A 6,000-nucleotide genomic window follows, 5' to 3' on the forward strand; every position below is an offset into this window, starting at 1 on the left:
TGAATAAATAATGGTAACTGTTTCTCTACCAGTTGTCTTGTTAACTGTATGATTTGCAATGTTACTTGAGAAAGAACAGAGAAGCAAAGTCTGTGTTTGACTGTCAACCTCCTTTCTCTAGGAATGGCTTCCCATCATGACTCACAAAAGAAAAATAGCAACATTGGGTTACCCAGAACAACTATCCATTGATGACTTCATCAGTCATTGCATAATGTCCACTTAAATCCCAAATCTCATGGCAAACGTACCAACTAGCACTGCCAACATTATGTTTGTTCCAGGGATGGGTTCTACTTACCTTTACTACTGGTAAAGGTAATGCAATGGGGCTGCACGTGCATGTGATGACGTTGGGGTCAATGGGCGGAGCCTCCCGCCGGTTTTACTACTGGTTCTATAGAACCGGTCTGAACCGGGGGCAACCCACCACTGGTTTCTTCCTAGCTTAGCACATTTTTATTTCATTATTCATTGGATTTCCATCCTGCCTTCCCTCACGAGCTTGAATTCTAGTCTTCCCCCAGAACATCTCCTCTCTAAGGTAGGTTGGGCTCAGACAGTACAATTGGTCCAAAGTCCCTGAGTCAGTTTCGATGGGTGAAATGAAAGTGCATTTGAACCTCCATCTTCCTGGTGCCAATCCAAGTTTAACTGCAACATGGATTGTGAATCTAGCTAGTCTTACGTTAAAAATTGTTAAGTATCCTTCCCTTATGCAGGGCTGATCTCTTCCACCTTCTCCAGATCTCCTGAAAACAATCCTACTCAGGTGGATCATATGATCCCCTCAGAGTAACAAAAGATTTGACCAATGCAATCAGGAAAATTATCTATACTTGAGGTGGATCTGAGAACAGAAAAGTTGTAAAAAAAAGCACTTGCTTTCAAAAGGGCTCCATTTTTATTAGTATTTAGGGTAGCGTTGAAAATACTGCTAAGCTGCCTGAAATTTCACAGTATTCAAATCAAGCCTGCTTGGATAAGATTCAGCTAGAGTGAGCCATGGTTTATAGTAATGGACACTTTCCTAAATTCATATACAGAAGCAAATCAGGGACTTGATCATGCATTACTTCCTTTTGGATATAAGAACCAAAACCAATGACCGCATAGCTACATCTACCTCTCTATTGCAACACTCAATGGGCATCTCCCTGTTATGAACATTGTAACATGCTTGACTTGGTTATTGAGTCTGCTGAATATCATAAACCCTAAGCTGAGCAAATGCCCTGGATTTGTTCACACAATACGCTAAACTATCTCACACTAGCCAGCATGTTGCATGCATTCCTCCATTAGGTTTGTAACTGACCTAACGTCAACATGTGCATGCAGTTTCTTCCTCTTGTTCTCTAGCTTGCTCAAGATACATTATCAATTAAATGGATACGTTATTCTGTTATTATTCCCAATTCCTTGGAAATGCATATTTCAAATAAGAAATACTATTGAAGGATTTCAACAAGCAGCACATTAAACTTTGCCCTGAGGCTTTCTTGTGAACATACAAAGTTCCCAGATTGATGGGTTTACAACTTCATCTTCTCCATACAGCTGTCCTTCGCTAGGCCTGAGGACAGTTGCTAGTTTTGTTTTTTTTAAAAAAAAAAAAAAACTCTCAAGAGAATCAATTTATTCACTTACCTTTTCTTGGAGTTCCTTCTCTTGTCTTTGATTATTCCCTAGATAAACCCAACAACAATATTCACGTAGAAACAGCAAGAGAAAGCAAGTATATATCCATTCTTTTTCATGTGAACAAATTTTGCAGCAATCAAACCATATTCGTAAGTTTACAACCAGCCCAGCAAAATACAAGGCTGGATCAAATTCATGTCAGAAGGGAAGGTTTTAAAACAATCAGAAAAGGCTACAAAATGAAAAGAAGGAAACAAAACAAAACCTCACTACAAAGTTTCTAATTCCAAAAATTTTATGGCAGACGTCACTTCCACCCTAATTCTGAAGTAAAGCTTTCATATTGCAGGTAATCAAAATCCCGATGTCACTTTTTTTTTTCTTTTTCCTGGAGACTAAATTTTATCAAGATACAAAAATACAAAAAAAAAAAAATCTGCCAAGCCTTGACTTCTGTCTGGACTTTTTCCTGTGCTCCTGCTCCCTAACTCAATAGGGAGGACAAAGAACAGGCCTCTGGAATTATCTCTTGGGCGGGATAATTAACTGGAAAGTCAGCTGCTCCAAGGTAAAAGTCCACCTATTAACCCCTTCCCAGGTCTTTCTTAGACTAGCATCTACCTATGGAAAACTATGATTCATGCAGATATTACAGTCAACTAGGATAGGCTTTTTAAAAAAAAAAAAAAAAAAACATCTCAGGTCTTTATGTTACAAACTTCCATTATTATTTTATTCCCTCCTGAGCTGGGAAATTAATCCAGAACAGGAAGGGACAGTTTTGTGGATACTGGCAGAAAACTCCCATAGGCACGAAATTATAATTATTTCCAGAATTAGTGGAGTAGGCTCTTGTGTTCTTTAACTCTCTTAACATTTGCCTGCTTTTTTTCTGTACACACTGTACTTCAGAATAACAGAGAACTTGAATTTGAACAATCTACTAGACTAAAAGGTGGTTAATTGGTTTGTGGTGCAGTGTAGCTAACAACCACAACCTAAAAACGGTGGATGTAAACCACTGCAGTTTCAATCAAAGTGATCCACATCTAACCATCTATTGATAGCAAATGCATTCTCAAATTGTGGGACATTGTACTGACATAATTCTATCAGCTAGGGTGTGTGTTTATGTGTGAGTATGTATACTGAATGTGAGGAGAAGGTAGAATGTTTTAAACTTTTTTTAAAAAATAGCTGTAACTGAATCTAAAAACAGTGAGGTAGCCACAATAGTTGAGAAGGAAGGAAGGAAGGAAGGAAGGAAGGAAGGAAGGAAGGAAGGAAGGAAGGAAGGAAGGAAGGAAGGAAGGAAGGAAGGATAGATATCTGGAGGAGTCATGAATTAGCAGATGTTGGAACATGCATAGACAGGCTGAAACAATCAACTCCACACAATATTGATTGAATTTCCACAATACTAATCTAGGGAATCATAGATCTTTAAATAAACAATTGTTTGCATTTGTACGTTATATTGAATCATAACCTGGCTGAGTGTGTAAAACACTTATGCCACAAACCAACCAATGAAATTATAGCTTAGTTTACTATGTGAATCCAGTCTTTATTCCTTCCTGTCATAAGTGACTTGGTGCATATTACCCAAAGTAGGAATGGAAGATCTAAGATTTTCTGCAAAATTGAACTACAACTACAACTCCCAGCACTCTGAGTCAATATTCTTAGTCATGAAGAAAGCTGAACATGAAGCTGGAAATGAACATGAAGTTGGTATGATTCAAGGTGTGGGATTCAGCCCATTTGCACCGTTTTGGGCGAACCGGTAGCTCCAACGATCAGCTGAGAGCAAACTGGTTCGCTCTGACAATCACCTGGGCCTGCCTGCCTGCCCCTGCCCTATACTGCCCTATATTTCCTTTGTTTGAAGCCCAGCTAATCAGCACGGCAGAGCGGATTGCTGTGCCTCAGCTGGTTTACTCACTGGGGCTGCAGTAGAAGGTAGGTTTTAGAGCTCTTTTCAAATGCACCGTGCAAACTGGTTGTTACACCGGTTGAATCCCACCACTGTATGATTCCCTCATACCAACTTCATGTATATGTATGTAGTATACATACCAGTGGTGGGTTGCCCCCGGTTCGGACCGGTTCTATAGAACCAATAGTAAAACCGGCGGGAGGCTCTGCCCACTGACCCGGACATCATCAGAAGTGATCTGCGCATGGGCAGAAGCTTTTGCACATGCGGAGAAGAGCGTGTGCGCGCACGAGTTAAGCAAGCACGCACGTGTGGGCACAATGTGAACCGGTAGTAAAGGTAAGTGGAACCCACCCCTGATACATACATATGATATGTAGCTGTTATGGCCTCAGTTCCTGTTTCCTGTCTATTATTATTTAAAATGAGATGAACAGATATAAAATTCTGTACAACTCTTTGTTTTTTGTTTTTAAAATGTGAGACCAGCACAGAACAAAAATTTACACTGACTTTAATTAAACATTTAAATACACTTAATTTTTCCTGTGTTCCTCCTCCATCAAGTTCAGTTTACAGCAAGTTTTGGACCCTGAATCTGGAGGTTGAACCCAAGCTTCAGAGAGTCACACATTCAGGAAGAAGATTGTTCATTTAGAAGAAAGCAAAAAAAATTATAATTTTGTATTTTAGCATGATTAACATCAGCATTTCCTGATACGTTTCTGTTTCACAACTGCTGATCTGAAAACCATTCTAGTGATGCCAATAGTTTTAACTTTGGACAGAGAAGGACTGGATTTGTATCTATGTTCAGGTGTAATTCTCTGTATAAAATCTCTTACCTTTAAACCAGTTATAGAAGCATTAATAAATTATAGCAAGCAATTAAAATACAAAGTGGTCAAAGTCCATAGACTGGGCCAGTTGCTTTTCTTTTCAGGAAATGGAACCTTGAGTTAAAATAAAGGCGTGTCAATTTATATTCACTTTTTAAAATAAGATTTATTGAAATTGATAGAAAAGAAATCAATTTTTGTCCTAAAAGAAAAATATTTTTCACTTACATTCTATAGAAAGGCATGTGGAAGTTATCTTACTTTGTTGTCTGCAACAAAGCAACTACTGTGTGCTAATCTTAGTCATGACAGGTCTCTGAAGTTTGTGCTGAAAGCAAGTTTTTTAATACACAGTAGACTTTAGTATCTGGAGAATCAAGATTAATAATTTTGCCTGATATGAAGATTAACAACATCAGAAAGAACCTATTTTTCAGAAATGGTTTTCTCAGAAATTATTCAAAACAGAGCTATTGTGGAACTCGGAATGTCACCATCTATTTATTGGTTGTGTCAATATTTTTGTTCATGTTTTTGTCATTTTTTAAGTTATTGTGCTTATGCCAGTTTTTTTTTTTTTTTTTTTAATTTGATTTATATGCCGCCCTTCTCTGGAGACTCAGGACGGCTTACAGTGCGTTAAGCAATAGCCTTCATACTTTTGTATATTTTTATACAAAGTCAGCTTATTGCCCCCACAAACTACCTTAGACAGGATGGAAGGCTGAGTCAACCTTGAGCCTGGCGAGATTCGATCTTACTTTAATTGCAGACAGCTGGTGTTAAATTACAGTGCTTAGTCTGTTGAGCTATCCAGGCTCCTATCCAGTTTATTTTTCATTCATTTTGATTTGATTTGATTTGTTTTGCACTGTGAATGTTTTGGTGTTTTATTTTTTAAGTTTGTGACCTGCTAAGAGTCTCTTGTCTGCCTGGAAAAAAACAAATTAAGCCAAATTAATCAATTAATGGATATTTCTTAATTTAGAGAATGCTGGCAGATCTTGTGGGATTGGATGAAGATAGTAATTCAATAATTGGCAATTTTGAAAGAGAGAGAACTTTGATTGGGTGGTATTCCCTGTATTCAGTTATTGGTCGGCATTGAATGATCAATTATTGATTAAATGTGCCTTTGGTTAGTTCTAGAATTACAAGCATATGGATCATGGCACCATGCTGAACATATTTTTGATCTGCAGATGGTGTGGACAAGTGTGGGGAAAATGCAGGTTTACTTTTAAATGTGTTGGGAATAATTTGAAGGAGAATGGTATAGCAGAACAATTGTTTTAATTCTAGGCACTGTGAAGAAATGGGTTCAATAGGCATTCCCACCATAATTCTCAGAGCCCCACAAATATAAAACGTAATTATAATTCGACATTTGCACTGTGCATAATTTGGCAATGCACTTTTCAATAAGATGTATGTATCACAATGTATCTATTAGAACATATAATAATGAAATATGCATTCTATTAAAATAGCTTTCTAAGTTATAAGTTATATATTAGATAAAATAACATATAAAATTATTACATTTTAAAAAGTGTGATGCCATGTTGGTGAACCTTC

Source organism: Pituophis catenifer, unplaced genomic scaffold (assembly GCF_029215685.1).
Source record: "Pituophis catenifer annectens isolate HBS135680 unplaced genomic scaffold, rPitCat1.0.hap2 SCAF_7, whole genome shotgun sequence".
Classification (NCBI taxonomy): Eukaryota; Metazoa; Chordata; class Lepidosauria; order Squamata; family Colubridae; genus Pituophis; species Pituophis catenifer.